Below are 16,901 nucleotides of genomic sequence, written 5' to 3'. Positions count from 1 at the left end.
TATGCACTACCATTCAAAACGTTTTGGGGCCAGTATGATTTTTACTGTTTTTACTCTCTTTGTTCAAATAAAATGCAGCCTTGGTGAGCAGTAGAGACTTTTATTCAAAAACATTTTACAATCTTAGTGATCCCAAATGTTTGAATGACAGTGTATAGCATTTTATATATACACATATGGCCCCAAAACCATGGATGGATGGATGGATGGATGGATGGATGGATGGATGGATGGATGGATGGATGGATGGATGGATGGATGGATGGATGGATGGATGGATGGATGGATGGATGGATGGATGGATGGATGGAGCCCTACTGACCGTTGCAGAAACTCTTCGACTGACAAGAGTCTTGAGTCACATCAGCTAATCACTGTGCTCAAGGTTTAGTGCTCGCTTCTCTTCTTTTTTCCATCTACATAACATCACTGGGCACGATCATAATAGCATATTGCCTTTCCTACCACTGCTATGAAAATGACACACAGCTCGGTCTTTCATTTCCGTTGGGGTCCACAACGCCAACACCATCCAGGACAGCAGGGAACCTGGGGATAGTGTTTGAAGACCAGCTGTGCTTGTCCACCCACATTTAAAACAACAGCGCAGTCATGCAGATTTGCACTCTTCAAAATCAGGAAAATCAGACCCTTCCTGTCAGAAAAAATAGAAAACTGCAATACTGTACTAGCGGGCCTTCGAACCAACACGACTTAGCCTCTACAGATGATCCAGACTGTGGCAGTCTTCAATCAGCCTAAGAGAATCCACGTCACACCCCTCCTGATCGCACTCCACTGGCTCCCATTTTTGGCCAGAATCAAGTTTAAAGATCTAATGTTGACTATTAGGACAACCAATGGAACAGCCCCCACCCCCCTCAACCTACTACTACAAATGTATGCTCCTTCCCACCAGCTCAGGTCACTGAATGAGTGACGTCTTCTTGTTTCAAGGCAAAAAGTCACTCTCCAAAACCTTCTCTCTCTCTGTTCCTCACTGGTCGAATGAGCTGCCAAACTATACCCCAAACTGCTGACAATAAGTTTATTTTTATTTTATGAAGCGCCTTTCTGCAAACTCAAAGTCACTTTAAAATATTATACAAAAAAACTGAGATACCTGACATTCCCATCTTGTAACAAGATAGGAACTGAGGTAGATAACAAAAGATACATGAAAACAAAAAGTCAGTGAAACAAGCTACATATTTAATGTGGATTTTGAAATCGTGTAGCAATGAAAGGTTGCAAATGTATTGTAGAATATATAAGAAGTGTGCATGCTGAGGAGTAGGTATGGATTACATAGGTATGGAGAGCCAATGGAGTCTGCGTAGATAGGAGTAATGTGGAAAAATAGTATTGAGTAAGCCATAGAAAAGAGAATTACGCTAGTCAAGCCATGAAGTGTTCAAAGCATGAGCAAAGGTGTCAGCATCGCTGACATTTAAAAACAGGCGTAAGCGAGCCATATTACAGAGATGAAAAAGAAAACTTAGTGGGTGATATTGTTATAGTCTTATAGATAAAAGACCAAGACAAGACCAAGGCAGGGTGAGACTGGGTAAAGACCAAGACCAGACCAGCATAAAGATCCACATTTCCACTTTAGAAATGACTTATTGTTAATCAATATAATTAGAAAAAGACCATTCTAAGAACTTTTACAAATCAAATAAAATTATTAACAAAAATATATTTGCACTGCAGGTGGTTCAGAAGATGCATCTGAACTGGTCAATTACAAATGAAAATAATACTGAATGTTTGCAGTCATGCTCAAAATTGTGAAAACATCTCTCTTGTTCTTGTGATATTGCTTAATTATATCACATTTTAATATAAAAATCCAGATCTCATACAAGTACTTTTTAACATTATCATCACATTATTAATTTTGGTGACATTTGACACAATCCCTCAATTTCTGACATACACAATAAATAAATCAAATTAAGTAAGTTACAGTTTGCATCTGAAACAGTAAAATTGACATCCTATCACATTCATAATGTTAATACATACAGTCTTGTTCAAAATAATAGCAGTACAATGTGACTAACCAGAATAATCAAGGTTTTTAGTATATTTTTTATTGCTACGTGGCAAACAAGTTACCAGTAGGTTCAGTAGATTGTCAGAAAACAAATGAGACCCAGCATTCATGATATGCACGCTCTTAAGGCTGTGCAATTGGGCAATTAGTTGAATTAGTTGAAAGGGGTGTGTTCAAAAAAATAGCAGTGTGGCATTCAATCACTGAGGTCATCAATTTTGTGAAGAAACAGGTGTGAATCAGGTGGCCCCTATTTAAGGATGAAGCCAACACTTGTTGAACATGCATTTGAAAGCTGAGGAAAATGGGTCGTTCAAGACATTGTTCAGAAGAACAGCGTACTTTGATTAAAAAGTTGATTAGAGAGGGGAAAACCTATAAAGAGGTGCAAAAAATGATAGGCTGTTCAGCTAAAATGATCTCCAATGCCTTAAAATGGAGAGTAAAACCAGAGAGACGTGGAAGAAAACGGAAGACAACCATCAAAATGGATAGAAGAATAACCAGAATGGCAAAGGCTCAGCCAATGATCACCTCCAGGATGATCAAAGACAGTCTGGAGTTACCTGTAAGTACTGTGACAGTTAGAAGACGTCTGTGTGAAGCTAATCTATTTTCAAGAGTCCCCCGCAAAGTCCCCCTGTTAAAAAAAAGGCATGTGCAGAAGAGGTTACAATTTGCCAAAGAACACATCAACTGGCCTAAAGAGAAATGGAGGAACATTTTGTGGACTGATGAGAGTAAAATTGTTCTTTTTGGGTCCAAGGGCCACAGGCAGTTTGTGAGACGACCCCCAAACTCTGAATTCAAGCCACAGTACACAGTGAAGACAGTGAAGCATGGAGGTGCAAGCATCATGATATGGGCATGTTTCTCCTACTATGGTGTTGGGCCTATTTATCGCATACCAGGGATCATGGATCAGTTTGCATATGTTAAAATACTTGAAGAGGTCATGTTGCCCTATGCTGAAGAGGACATGCCCTTGAAACGGTTGTTTCAACAAGACAATGACCCAAAACACACTAGTAAACGGGCAAAGTCTTGGTTCCAAACCAACAAAATTTATGTTATGGAGTGGCCAGCCCAATCTCCAGACCTTAATCCAATTGAGAACTTGTGGGGTGATATCAAAAATGCTGTTTCTGAAGCAAAACCAAGAAATGTGAATGAATTGTGGAATGTTGTTAAAGAATCATGGAGTGGAATAACAGCTGAGAGGTGCCACAAGTTGGTTGACTCCATGCCACACAGAGGTCAAGCAGTTTTAAAAAACTGTGGTCATACAACTAAATATTAGTATAGTGATTCACAGGATTGCTAAATCCCAGAAGAAAAAAAAATGTTTGTACAAAATAGTTTTGAGTTTGTACAGTCAAAGGTAGACACTGCTATTTTTTTGAACACACCCCTTTCAACTAATTGCCCAATTGCACAGCCTTAAGAGCGTGCATATCATGAATGCTGGGTCTTGTTTGTTTTCTGACAATCTACTGAACCTACTGGTAACTTGTTTGCCACGTAGCAATAAAAAATATACTTAAAACCTTGATTATTCTGGTTAGTCACATTGTACTGCTATTATTTTGAACAAGACTGTATATCAGACAATGCACTGGCAATTTAGTCACATCCTAGCAGTTGTGGTCTCGACCAGTTTTGAAACAAAATTCAGAGTCCTCCAAGTCTAAGACCGAGTCAAGAGAGTAAAGCCGGGTGCAAACTGTGCGATTTTGGCCACGATTTGGCCGTCTGAGACAAATTTAGCAAATCCTAAAAGACTCCTCAGATCCTAGGCTAAAATCTGACGTCTTTGGTCGTTAATCTGACATGTTCACCGGCAGCCGATTAATGAGCGCTGCGATCAAATTTTACCTCAGACGAAATTCTGGCAGTGTCAGAAGATTTGGCACACAATCCTGCAGTGTGACTTCTCCTACGACAACAGTCAAATATCTCCGATTTCAAGACAAACTATGACCAAAACGAGTGCTAGAGATTTCTTTGTAGCCAGTGTGACGACTCCTGTGTTTAGTGGGGTTTCCCCAGGCTGAGGAGGCTGGTTTGCTGGCTCCGCCCTCAACTGGCTGTTCTCAGATAGCTTGATTAAGCACACCTGTTGCTGACATCCTGTTGGGCCTTGTTAAAAGGAGTCTGAGGAAAAGGCCCAAAGGCGTGGCAGGCTGGACTTGATTACTGTTTTGCGTTTGTTTGACTTTGTTTCTTTGGTACATCCAACACTACAACAGCACATTACCCTTTCATGCATTCCTTACACAACACACTGATTCCTGACTGTTACACTTAATACTGTCTCTTTTCTGTATAGTTCTATTTTGTTAATAAATTTGGTATTTTATTTCGGCTTTCGTGTGTGTCCCAATCTTTGTTGCGTCCCTATGAGCCACGGGGCGTAACAAATGGGGGCTCGTCCTCGTCGTAGTAAAGTTTGTGCTTTGAGAGTGTTTTGAAATTTTTGATAAATTTGTTCGTTTCGTCGTGTTTGGAAAAGGTCAAAATTGTACGCGATTTGAAACGATTGAGTAATTATGACGTTTTGAGGGAAGTCCAATTTGAATAGTTTGTCGTCAAATTACGTGTGTTTTGGGACACCGGAAAGCATTTGGTGCAGTGTTTGCCCGCTTATGAATTCATCGACTGGTAAGTTACCTTTGTGCAATGTTTGTTTTGACTTGATGTTTTTCCCTGTTAGGTTTAGCGACTTGTTTCCTTTGAGACATGTCGTTTTATTTTTGTAGTGTTGTGGTGAAAGCGGGTAGCAGCAGTTGTCTCGGGAGCACTTCCATGGTGTGGGAATTGTCGCTGTTTGGTCAGTTGCAGTTCCACCTACTGGGCTTGCGTGCTTAATTTCCCCCCGCCAGTAACTGCATGAAGATTAGGTTGTAGGTAGGTAGATAGATGTTGTTGTTGTTTTTTATTAGTCAGATAGTGGGAAAAATTTCAAGTATTTGATTGCACATTTGGTTACAACCAGTCTTTGATTTGTTTGTCTATGGCTAATGTGGAGGAGTTTTTTGACTCTCCTTCGCATGTTCTATTACATAAATGTTCAAAAGAACAATTGTTAAAAATCGCTGAAGGTTATGAAATAAACATTAGTGATAAGAGATTAAAAGAAAGTAGTATTAAAATTGAGTTGAAAAGTAAATTAATTGAAAGGGGAATTTTGACAGCTGAGATGGATGAAATTCAGGGAGTACAAAGTGTAACCGCTCTACATTCTACTTTCACGTTTGACCAACAGAAAGAGTTGTTAATGTTACAAATGGAACATGAACGGATGAAGCAGAAGTCTGAACAGGGTAGACTTGAATTAGAAAAGGCAAAAATGGACTTGGAGTATTGTAAACTTAAGGTTATGAAGGAAGGTAAAGCTGGTGGCACTGGTTTTGAGGAGAGTGGTGCATATGGAAATTTTCCACTGCATCAAAGTCTAAAACTTGTTCCTAAATTTAACGAGGATGATCCGGATGTCTTTTTTACTCTGTTTGAACGCATTGCTGAATTGCAAGGTTGGTCTAAGACTGATTGTGTGTCGTTGCTGCAGTGTGTGTTAGTTGGTAAAGCGCAGTTAGCCTTTTCTGCTTTAACCATAGAGGAGTGTAAAAAGTACGACGTTGTTAAATCTGCAGTGTTGAAAGTATACGAGTGTGTGCCAGAAACGTATCGCCAGCGTTTTAGGTCATGTAAAAAGGACCGGGAACAGACACATTTGGAGTTTGTGAGGGATTTAAGACGACATGTTACACGTTGGTGTACATCGCTTGAGGTTAAAACATTTGAAGATTTCCTAGAATTGATCATAATTGAGCAGTTTAAAGGTTCTGTTTCTGATCAAATTGCGATGTATATTAGTGAACACAAAGTGCAGTCTCCTGAGGAGGCAGCATCGTTGGCTGATGAATTCGTGCTCACTCGTAAAACTGCTGTTGATTGGCGAGCACGGGAGGAAGTGAACTCAAGCCGTTTTCCAAATACTCCACAGAGTGGTCGCATTTCTCCATGGAGATTTGATCCATCTACAATATGTAATTATTGTCGTGGAAAAGGACACTGGAAAGCTGATTGCCCGATTCTTATAAATAAAACCAAACGTGCTGATGTAGATTCGTTTAGGCCTGCTGCAGTCGCAAATTCTGTGAATTTAAGTGTTGCTGAGTCAAATGAAATTGGACTATTTGATGATTGTTTTTCCACTTATGCTCCTTTCATTACAGAAGGTCGAGTCTCATTAGTGGATGGAGTTGAAGAGTTTCCTGTTAAGATTTTAAGAGATACAGGATCTATGGATTCTTTTATTTTAGAGTCCACTTTGCCATTTTCTTATCAGTCTGAAACTGGTGCCAGTATTTTGGTTCAAGGAATTGATTTGAGGATGTTAACAGTCCCTCTTCATAAAGTCAAGCTTCACTCTGATTTAGTGACTGGTGAAGTGACAGTAGGGTTGCGCCCTGCTTTGCCGATCAAAGGTGTTCATCTCATTTTAGGAAACAAACTAGCAGGTGACCAGGTGTGGGCTAATGTACACACTTCTCCTTTGCTTGCATCTTCTGGAGAACTGGTTGAGCAGACAATTGTTGTTGACACTGTGGAAGTTGTAACCCGTGTCGTGGAAAAAAACATTGAGAGTTTTGAGACGCAAGAAAAAAATGAGTTAAATTCACCAAGTGCTGTACTGTTCATACCTGACTTGTCTGATCTGTCTCTTCCTCTGTTTACAGATGAGCTGAGTGAAGAACATTTAGATTCCTCGTTGGCTGAGCTGTTCACTGTTGCGCTTCATGATAATGTCTTGCCAGATAACGCCAGAGGAAGTTTTGTACAAGATGTCTTGTTGAAAGAATTGAGTCCTCATGATGAGAATTTTGTGGGGGACCCTATTGTTCAAGTGGTGGTTCCCACAAAATTGTTTGATCCCGCGTTGGAAGTCGCACGCGAAAAGTCTGGTCATTCCAGGATGCGAAATACTTCTGATCGTGTTTTGCAAAAATTTCGTCCGCAATTGAAGCGTGACATTTTCTCATGCATTAAAAAGGGTCACACTTGGCAACTGACTATTAAGTACACTTTAGCTTTTGGTCACAAGAGTTTGTTACATGTAAGAGGGTTGGCTAGTGCTAAACCCAAACAGCAGGAAGGAATGACACAATTGTATAATTGTAAAGTAGGACCTTGTGTTTTTGACCCGGGAGGCCTGGTTTCACGCCTACTGCTTGCTTCTCCTGATCAAATTGAGGGCCTGTTTGTTGAAATGCGTAGATTGAGTGAAACAAGTTTGTTTGATCATCAAGTTGTGCCCCTGCTTTTGATAATGTTAAATCTCCACTGTGCTCCATTGGTGTCTTTGTTACCCTTGTTTTGTAAGACCTTTTCTACAGGTGAATGCGAGTAATGGTGGAGCTGTTCTCCAACAGGCTGATGAGGGAGAGGTGGTTCGTCCTGTCAGTTTTTTTCACGCCTATGCCCTTGACATTCAACATGTTAAAGGATCTGAATTTTGTAGCCACCGCACTGTCACATGTTCCTTTGAACTATTAGAATTTGTTTTTTTTCTTCTTTCTTTTAGGTCCTGAAGTATTGTGCTAACTGTCTTGTTTGTTACAGGGATTCTTGACAGACCCCTGTCTTAAGGGGAGGGGTGTGACGACTCCTGTGTTTAGTGGGGTTTCCCCAGGCTGAGGAGGCTGGTTTGCTGGCTCCGCCCTCAACTGGCTGTTCTCAGATAGCTTGATTAAGCACACCTGTTGCTGACATCCTGTTGGGCCTTGTTAAAAGGAGTCTGAGGAAAAGGCCCAAAGGCGTGGCAGGCTGGACTTGATTACTGTTTTGCGTTTGTTTGACTTTGTTTCTTTGGTACATCCAACACTACAACAGCACATTACCCTTTCATGCATTCCTTACACAACACACTGATTCCTGACTGTTACACTTAATACTGTCTCTTTTCTGTATAGTTCTATTTTGTTAATAAATTTGGTATTTTATTTCGGCTTTCGTGTGTGTCCCAATCTTTGTTGCGTCCCTATGAGCCACGGGGCGTAACAGCCAGCATTTCAGTCCCGCGTGTGATGCAGCTCACTGTCACCGAGCGCATCATTCATTGATGATATAAAACTCCGGACGAGTTTTCTTGTGCGTGTCCGTTTTTAGCGCGCCTTCACTATGGTGCAGTCTGACATTAATGACAACTGAGATCTTACAGTGTGACATGGCTTACATCGGGGATCATGTTCGTACAGTCTGACAAGGGACATTCGCAAAGGATTTTAAAAAATAGCACAGTGTGCAGGACCCATAAGAGAGAATCGAGACCAAGACCTTAAAAAAATGGTCTTAAGACTGGTCTCAAGACCAAGACCGGTCTTGAGTACTACAACACTAGTGAGTGAGGAAATGTGAAGAAAGAAAGAAAGATTATGCCAAGGGTTTTAACAATTGAACCAAGACTCCAGCAGTATTAACATTGTCAACACAGAAACATGATGCAATTGACCCTTCGCTAAGCCCCGCCCCCCGTAGTTACTGTTGCTACGCCTGTCAAGCTTTCGGGCCTGGCACGTCTATTACAGTATGTATGCGCCGGTGTCAGACATTTCCGAGGAGATAATTAGTCATTTCTGGCGAACAGGGGAAATATCTGAGAGAGTAAGAAAAAAGGGACTGCAGTATGTATTTGCGGGATATATCCGCGACATATTATGCAACCGATTACAGAATAATTTCAATAAAATTGAAGCTAAAGCCTATGGTCTCAGCGCAATCAGCAGCTGCCTCATATGTAAAATGAGAAAATAATCGAATAATTATAAATCAAACAACTTATCAATAAATCTTGTGGAATAAACACAAGACATTAGCCTGAAAACTTTGCAATGATTCTCCGGCTTAACGTTATATTTAGCGCGCCGGGCTACTGCTCACATGTCGTGTGTCTATAATCTACTCCTTGGACCTGGCACTAACCTGAGATTCTGACCTGAGCCATTCATCAAAAACCACACATTTACTGAAACCTTTTAACAGAAAGCCACTCTCAAACATGATGGGTTTTATTAATATTATAAACACAGCCACTGCAACAATCCTTATGATGAAGGTCTTAATTTGCACACATTTTGTCTAAACAAAACTACAATATAAAACTAATAAATAAAGCTAAGACAGTTCTTTTCATAGTCTATATACTGCATCATATGTAATAACTTGCATCAGTCAAAAACCATGTATTTTCAGTTTGTTGAAGCAAACGTAGGTGTTTTTGTTAATCCTGACGACATTTAACGTTGTGAATGGGGTCTCACACACACTGCTTGATTCAAGGCTGGTATTTCTTACCTTCAGTTTTACATTTTGGGGAAGGAAAAAAAATACACCATCTGTCCAAACTTTTAGGATAGGCATCAGATTTGCACAATCCATACGCACAGATTTGCATCGGCATGTTTCACTTGCTCGAAAGCTTGACAGAACTTCCGTGCCTAGTTACGGTTGCTAAGCCACGATTGGCCTGTGGTGGTATTCGGGCGTGGCTTAGCGAAGGGTCAATTTGAGGTGAACAAGCAGATCTGCTTTATCAGTGTTGAGTTTCAGAAAATTACTTGTCACCCAGCATTTATAGCATCAATACAAGTTGATTTGGAGTTAGTGAGGAAAAGAGCAGTGCAATGAGAATGGGTGTGAAGTTGGATGTCATCTGCATAGCAATGGAAGTTAAGGCCATGATGGCAGATAATGTCTCTAATAAAAACATATGATGAAGAGAAGAAGCCCAAGAACAGAACCCTGGGGAACACCGTGCGAGAAACAGTGGACTTGCGGATAGAAATGTATTGCTGGCAGTCAGACGAGTAGGAAGCGAACCAGGATAGTACAGTTCCAGAAACAGCATCAATCGTTGTAGAACATTACATCTTTTAAGAAGCAGCTTAAGATGCACCTCTTCTGCAAGCATTTAATGACCTCACACTCTTAAACCAATTCAATTACACACAACTTTTTTTTAATGCATTTCTTCTCTAGTTAGTTTCCTAATATAGTTCTCTAAAAAAGCTGGGATTGTGTACTACGACAATTGTTGACTCTTTGATGAATGCTTTGTTCTCCTTTTGTTGCTTTGGATAAAAGTGACTGCTAAATGTAAATGTCGAAACAATTCAAAAGTTAGCTCTATCATTACTGTAGCACAGAATAGATGCCACTTTATTGCAATTTGATATTTTTTTGTCTAATGCAATAAAATGTAGACCTTTTTTAAGCTTCTTATTACTGTGTGTATATAAGAATTGTATATACGTATATAGCATTATCTACCTTTTGGTTTGGTGCCATATGTGGAGTCTGAAAGTAATAGAAACCACGGTTTACAGACTACAGATGTAAGAAAGATGACTCACGCAATTAAAACAAAAATCACTCACAAATAAACGAAAACAGCATTTCCAGACAAGCCTCCAGCTTCCCGTTTGGCCGAAGGCATTTGACAGGTGTTGTCTGAGCATCAGTGTAACGGTGGGAGGCAGAACTCATATCTGAATCTGGAAACGATACATCACACAGCAGGAGTTTACACATGGTTAGTAGACCACCTCTCCCTGCCACACACTACACACATGCTCACGTCCTCTCTCTCTCTCTCACTGTGTGTGTGTCTCTCCATCTGACAGTGGTATGAGCTGCACTAATGATAAGATCACTCATGTCCCAGTTAAAATAAAAGCAGAGGCAGGATCATTCTGCTATTCTTACAGAGAAGCTACTCTCTCTCTCTCTCTCTCTCTCTCTCTCTCTCTCAGAACAATAGATAGATAGGTGACAGACAGAGAGACAGATAGATGCATCAATAAATAAAATGATAGCTATAATGATCAATATACAGCACAGGAAAGACAGACAAACAGATTAGATGGATGGACAGATGAAACTACAGATGGATGGATGATGGGCGGACGGACGGACGGATGGAATGACAGACAGACAGACAGACAGACAGACAGACAGACAGACAGATAGACAGATAGACAGATAGATAGATAGATAGATAGATAGATAGACATATAGATATAATGGCTTTCTGGTTGTCAGACTTTGTGGAACATGTCACTTCTGGTGCACTGAGCCTGAAAAGGCAAGCAAGTTTTCAACACTTTTCTCCCAAAGAGAGGAACTATCATCTGTTCATTACCCCACCGTTCCTCCCTCCATTACTTCAGACCTGAACAGGGGTCCTGGGTGGCGTTTATTGAGAAGATCTGTTGGCATTTCACTCAGGCTAGAAGTAGAGCTTTGGGAGACAACAAAAAACACAGTCCTGGAAAATACTGCTCTTTCTCGCATTCAATCAAACAGAACTTTACCCAGGAGTGAGGGAGAAAAGGGAGGTGGTGTTTTTTCTCACTGACACACTCCATCGCAACTTCTCCACTTTGCATGCACACACTTACTTGTATATATCAGCATCATCCCCTGAAGAGCACAAAAAAAATCACTGGCCCTGAAATTACCAAACGTAGTAATTTAACATTCTTATACTTGTTACTTACATTCCTATAGTTATTTCAGTGTTTACATTTGGGCTAGGTAACCTATAAATATTTTCAGTTTAATCGCTATCTTCCTCTGTACATCACTTTTTATCAATAAGGGTTTATTTTACATTCAAAATGCAGTTCTAAATGTCTGATCTCCTCAAAGTGGGTAATAAAATCCAATTCGCTGACCCTTACAGCAATATAGTATTGGGCCCTGACACTGATAAAACTTGCAAATCAGGCTTTGAAATCTCCTCAGGTACTCGTCGGAAAAGAATTTCACACACAGCTTCGGTGTGATCCCTCAACACATAATCTGAAAGCATTTCCTGTGATCTGCCACGCCACAGAGCCATGCATGAGAGAGGGGAGTCACGCTCCGGCCGCCCCAGCTGTTCACTTTCATTCCCGCCCCTCACTGTCCCTTTCCCTCCCCGCATCTCTTCATCTGCTGCACGCCGCTGACAAGCCTGAAATGAGAGCTGAAATCAATTCACATGAAGGTCCAAACGAAAGCTGGATGTGTTACAACCATCCTATTATCTCAGTGCCGCATCCTAAACACTATAGACGACTTCCCAGACACAGATTGAGCCAATAATCCAATTACTAACATAATATCCTTCAGTGCAGCATATTTTATATCATTCAATCGTTTCTATTTAAGACGGAACAAAACGGTTATTTACATAAAAACCCGATCAAATGCACTTGCGAGAAGTAAATCGGTGTCTCCCAGTTCATCTTTTAATTTTAATTTTGGCAGCAAAACAGGAAATGGGGAGAGAAGAGGAGGGGAATCAGACTCAAAGTCACATCATGAGCACCACGGCTCAATTCATCATTTTAACTCTCAAAGTCATAACCTCCTGCATGGAAAATGTGCAGTAGAAGGGAGCTAAATAGTCAATATCCACAACTCACACATACACGGCAGCATCCAAAGAGCTGCACACAGTTAACAATAATCACACTGTAAAACATCTGCGTCAAATGAAAAACTTAAGCTCAGCTGCTGCCTTCATTTTTTATGCTTAATTAAATTGGCTGTCGTTTTAACTTGAAATATTGAACCGATTTAAAAAATTTTGTTTCTCATATAACTAGTACAAAAAAAGCTGAAATTGCTTATGTCACTTTAAAAAATGCTGGGTTAAAAACAACCCAAGTTGGGTTGGAAATGGAAAAATAAAACAATAATAAATGAAAAGAATAAAAAAGAAAAACATCTTTTTATAAAATAATTTAAAAAGAAAAGTAAAAAACTGAAATATATTTAAAAAATGTAATAATTAAATAAAATATATATAATTATTTTAAAAAATAAATAAAAAGAACATAAAAAATATATTAAAAAATTAAATACAAAATTAATTAATATTAAAAATATATTTAAAGAACAAACCATGGAAAGCTGGAGACGGGACGGACGGGACGGGACGGGACGGGACGGGACGGACGGGACGGGACGAAGGGCGGACGGGAAAGGGAAGGGAAGGGAAGGAAGGGAAGGGAAGGGAAGGGAAGGAAGGGAAGGGAAGGGAAGGGAAGGGAAGGAAAGGAAAGGAGAAGGAAAAGGAAAGGAAAGGAAAGGAAAGGAAAGGAAAGGAAAGGAAAGGAAAAGGAAAGGAAAGACAGGACAGGACAGGACAGGACAGGACAGGACAGGACAGGACAGGAAAGGAAAGGAAAGGAAAGGAAAGGAAAGGAAAAGGAAAGGAAAGGAAAGGAAAGGAAAGGAAAGGAAAGGAAAAAAGAAAAGAAAAGAAAAGAAAAGAAAAGAAAAGAAAAGAAAAGAAAAGAAAAAAGAAAAGAAAAGAAAAGGTAAAATAATATAAAATGTCCTACATTACGTGCACAGAGTCAGAATTAGTCATCTGTAATATTCGTTTTCAGCAGTACTGATAGGATGTGCAGGAAGGGAAAGAATGTATGTATGCATGTGCCCGTAATGTAATGCCACGATATGTTATTTTAGCAGTTTTATCTGTTTGGTGGTAATGAAATCCAGGGAACTGCGGAGAGATTATTCTGTCACCCAACTCTGACACACGAGTAAAGCTTTACAGTCTCACACATGCAGAAGCAGGGCCATGTACACACAGAGGGGTGAGGTGACTGCTGAACCGATACACACACTCACACATATAGATCAATAATGATCTGAGTTTTGCTGCAGGGTAATGGATGAGACAGACATGAATCAATTTGCAGGCCTCATTTATGCTGACATTTACACTGTGACATAAAATATTTCATCAAGCCACTAACCTTAAGTATCAAACTTCCCCATGTAACTCGTCCTGCATTGTTTATGCTATGGACATGTTCAGGAGAGGAGAGGTCTGCTATAATCATTAGTCCATGCCATAAAACCAGGGATTTGTGTCCACCGATGGATGATGAAATGGGCAAAATAACAAAAAACCTCAAGAACAGACCTGGGGCCTATTGTACAAAACTAGGATAAGGGATTAAGCCGGGATATATTGGTGATCTTGTCATCTGTATGCAAAATGTAGTAGTCTGCTGTCCTGTAAACGTACCCTGAAGGCACACTCACACTCACACCAAGAACGATAACGAAAGATAACTAAGTGGATAAATTGAGCCAGGATCACCAAGATATCCCGACATAATCCCTTATCCTAGTTTTGTGCAACAGGCCCCTGAGCCTGAAACAGATGAGCTCTTTTGGCTCGAGCCTTTCTTTCTTTCTTTTTTTTCCTTTTCTTTTCTTTCTTTTCTTTTCTTTTATAACTATTAAATTAATAAATCAAGAGAAGTTCAGTTAAATTAAAATACTAGAAATATGTATATCTTACTTTAAAATGTACAACATCTACAACAGCTATTACTACTACTAATAATAATAATAATAATAATAATAATGATAATAATAATATATAGAATTTTCACTCTTATTTAATTTATTATTAAAATGTAACAATAAATGTTAAATAGTAATAAGTAAACTAAATAAAAATATAACCAAAATATAATTATTAAATTAAATAAATTAGTATTAATTTAACTTAATATGTGAAAATATTGAAAAATGCACAAAAAAAAATATATATATTATATATATATATATATATATTAAATTAATAAATCAAGATAAGTTCAGTTAAATTAAAAATACTTGAAATATGTAAAAGAAATATTAATAATTCTACAACAACTACTACTAATAATAATAATAATAATAATAAATTATTATTATTATTATTATTATTATTATTATTATTATTATTATTATTATAGTAATAATACAAATGCTAAATTACAATATAAGAAAAAAATATTTATTATTTATATTACTTCATATGTGAAAATATTACTACTTAATTATTAATAATAATATTAAATATAACTATTAAACTAATAAATCAAGTTCAGTTAAAATAAAAAAAATACTTGAAATATGTAAAAATATTACTTTAAAATGTAAAACAAATATTTCTTAATACTTCTACTAACAAATCAATTTAATTACAAATCCTTTTGTCAAGCTGCAAACAAACGTGCCATCATGCCAACGTCATCATGCCAATTAAACACTCAATTGAAAACTGAAATTGAATTAAGAGAGAAGATGTTAGAGAGTGTTCACAGATATTTAAGCACTGCTGTGTGGTCATAGGTGGACCACCTCTATCTCTCCACCAATCAGACACGAGCGTTTGGAGGAACTCTCTCTCTCTATCAGATGAGTCTGTTCGTTTTCCTGCTGGTTCACTCGCAGCAGCTGATTGATATTCCAAAGCCGTTTACTCCGAACGCACCAAACACTAAAGCTCTCCATGACACCAGTGCCCTCTCAGCTCATGAACAACTGAAAGCAGATAGACACCGGAAAAGACCCCCTGTCAGAGTCAGAGAGAGAGAGTCAGAGAGAGAGAGAGAGAGAGAGAGAGAGAGAGAGAGAGAGAGAGAGAGAGAGAGAGAGAGAGAGAGAGAGAGAGAGAGAGAGAGAGAGAGAGAGAGAGAGAGAGAGAGAGAGAAAGAGAGAGAGAGAGAGAGAGAGAGAGAGAGTGTCAGAGAGAGTCAGAGAGAGAGAGAGAGAGAGAGAGAGAGAGAGAGAGAGAGAGACTGGAACTTTAAAGACACAGATTTCTCTCAAAATTCAGTGAAGGTGTATTTTTGCCTTTTTGGCTTATTTATTGGTTTTATCCCTTGGTATCTTCACTGAGAGAAAACAAACAAAAATAAACAAAAAACTGGCAGTTAAGTTGGTTGATTGTTTACATTCTAAATCAGCGATGGCCTGTGCATCTTTTAAATCAGCGATGGCCTGTGCATCTTCTGAATCAGCGATGGCCTGTGCATCTTCTGAATCAGCGATGGCCTGTGCATCTTCTGAATCAGCGATGGCCTGTGCATCTTCTGAATCAGCGATGGCCTGTGCATCTTCATCATCATCCTGGCCTCGCCCCTTCATCTACCATCAGAAGAGTTCTGAGCACTCCAGCCACAGTGTCAGCCTAAACACCCAAATATGTGGAGGCCATCCCATTACACTACCCTAAAGATGTCACAAATGAATCAGCACGGAAAGTCTACAAAAACAAAAGACTGGCAGACAATCCAGAAACACTTTTTGCAGACTACATAAAGATGGCAGCATAAGTAACCTCATATTCTACACCAACAAGCCCTATGCATGGCATAAGGCTATCATTGCACACTACCCCTCTGCTGAAAGAAAAGGTATCTGCGGGGGTTTCCAGCTAAAAATAAGAAACGAGGAAGACACCACAACCACCAACGTAAATATCTATAAAACAACAGGTATAGTGGTGATAAAAAGCATTAATGGGCTCTTTGAACAAGACTTCCTCTGCATCAAAGATAGAGTACAGAAAGAGACCACTAGCAGCGACCAAGTAATCACTCCTGAGGAGTCAGTCTCCCACAGCAGCACAGAACAGACCGAAGAACCCCATCCACACTGCTATTGCACTGACATGAGGGAGCGATTCACAGAGCTAGAGGGAGAAGTGGTCCAGCTCAAGGAGATGATCTTCTCCCTGCAAACAGCTCAGACAACAGACCAGCCCAGCAACAGCCCCACAGCCCTGCACAGAGAAAGGGACAGCCTCAGGAGAGAGCTGTCTACACTGCAGAGCGAGGTGAAGGAGCTCCGGCAGGAGAGAGAGGGCTTCAGGGCTCAGCTGGACACACTGGAAACACAGCTATTACAACAGACTGACTTACACAGGACACAACTATCGGCAATGAGGAAAGAAATAAGTGAACTGAGGCAGAACAGAGGAGCACAGTCCAGCGAG

General features: G+C 39.5%; 1 protein-coding gene and 1 long non-coding RNA gene across 3 annotated transcripts in view; one reads left to right on the top strand and one right to left on the bottom strand.

The window, feature by feature from the left end:
• LOC137044850 (MAM domain-containing glycosylphosphatidylinositol anchor protein 1) overlaps positions 1–16,901 on the bottom strand; it is a 332,623-nt gene that overhangs the window by 303,789 nt on the left and 11,933 nt on the right. The window lies entirely within an intron of this gene.
• On the top strand, positions 4,080–8,070 carry LOC137044977 (uncharacterized). The gene is made up of 2 exons (XR_010898662.1): positions 4,080–4,966; positions 7,685–8,070. It is a non-coding gene; the product is annotated as an uncharacterized lncRNA (long non-coding RNA).

This window comes from Pseudorasbora parva, chromosome 17 (genome assembly GCF_024679245.1).
Source record: "Pseudorasbora parva isolate DD20220531a chromosome 17, ASM2467924v1, whole genome shotgun sequence".
NCBI classification, from domain to species: Eukaryota; Metazoa; Chordata; class Actinopteri; order Cypriniformes; family Gobionidae; genus Pseudorasbora; species Pseudorasbora parva.
The sequence above is the reverse complement of the archived record's forward strand: the minus strand, read 5'-3'. Positions and strand labels throughout refer to the sequence as shown.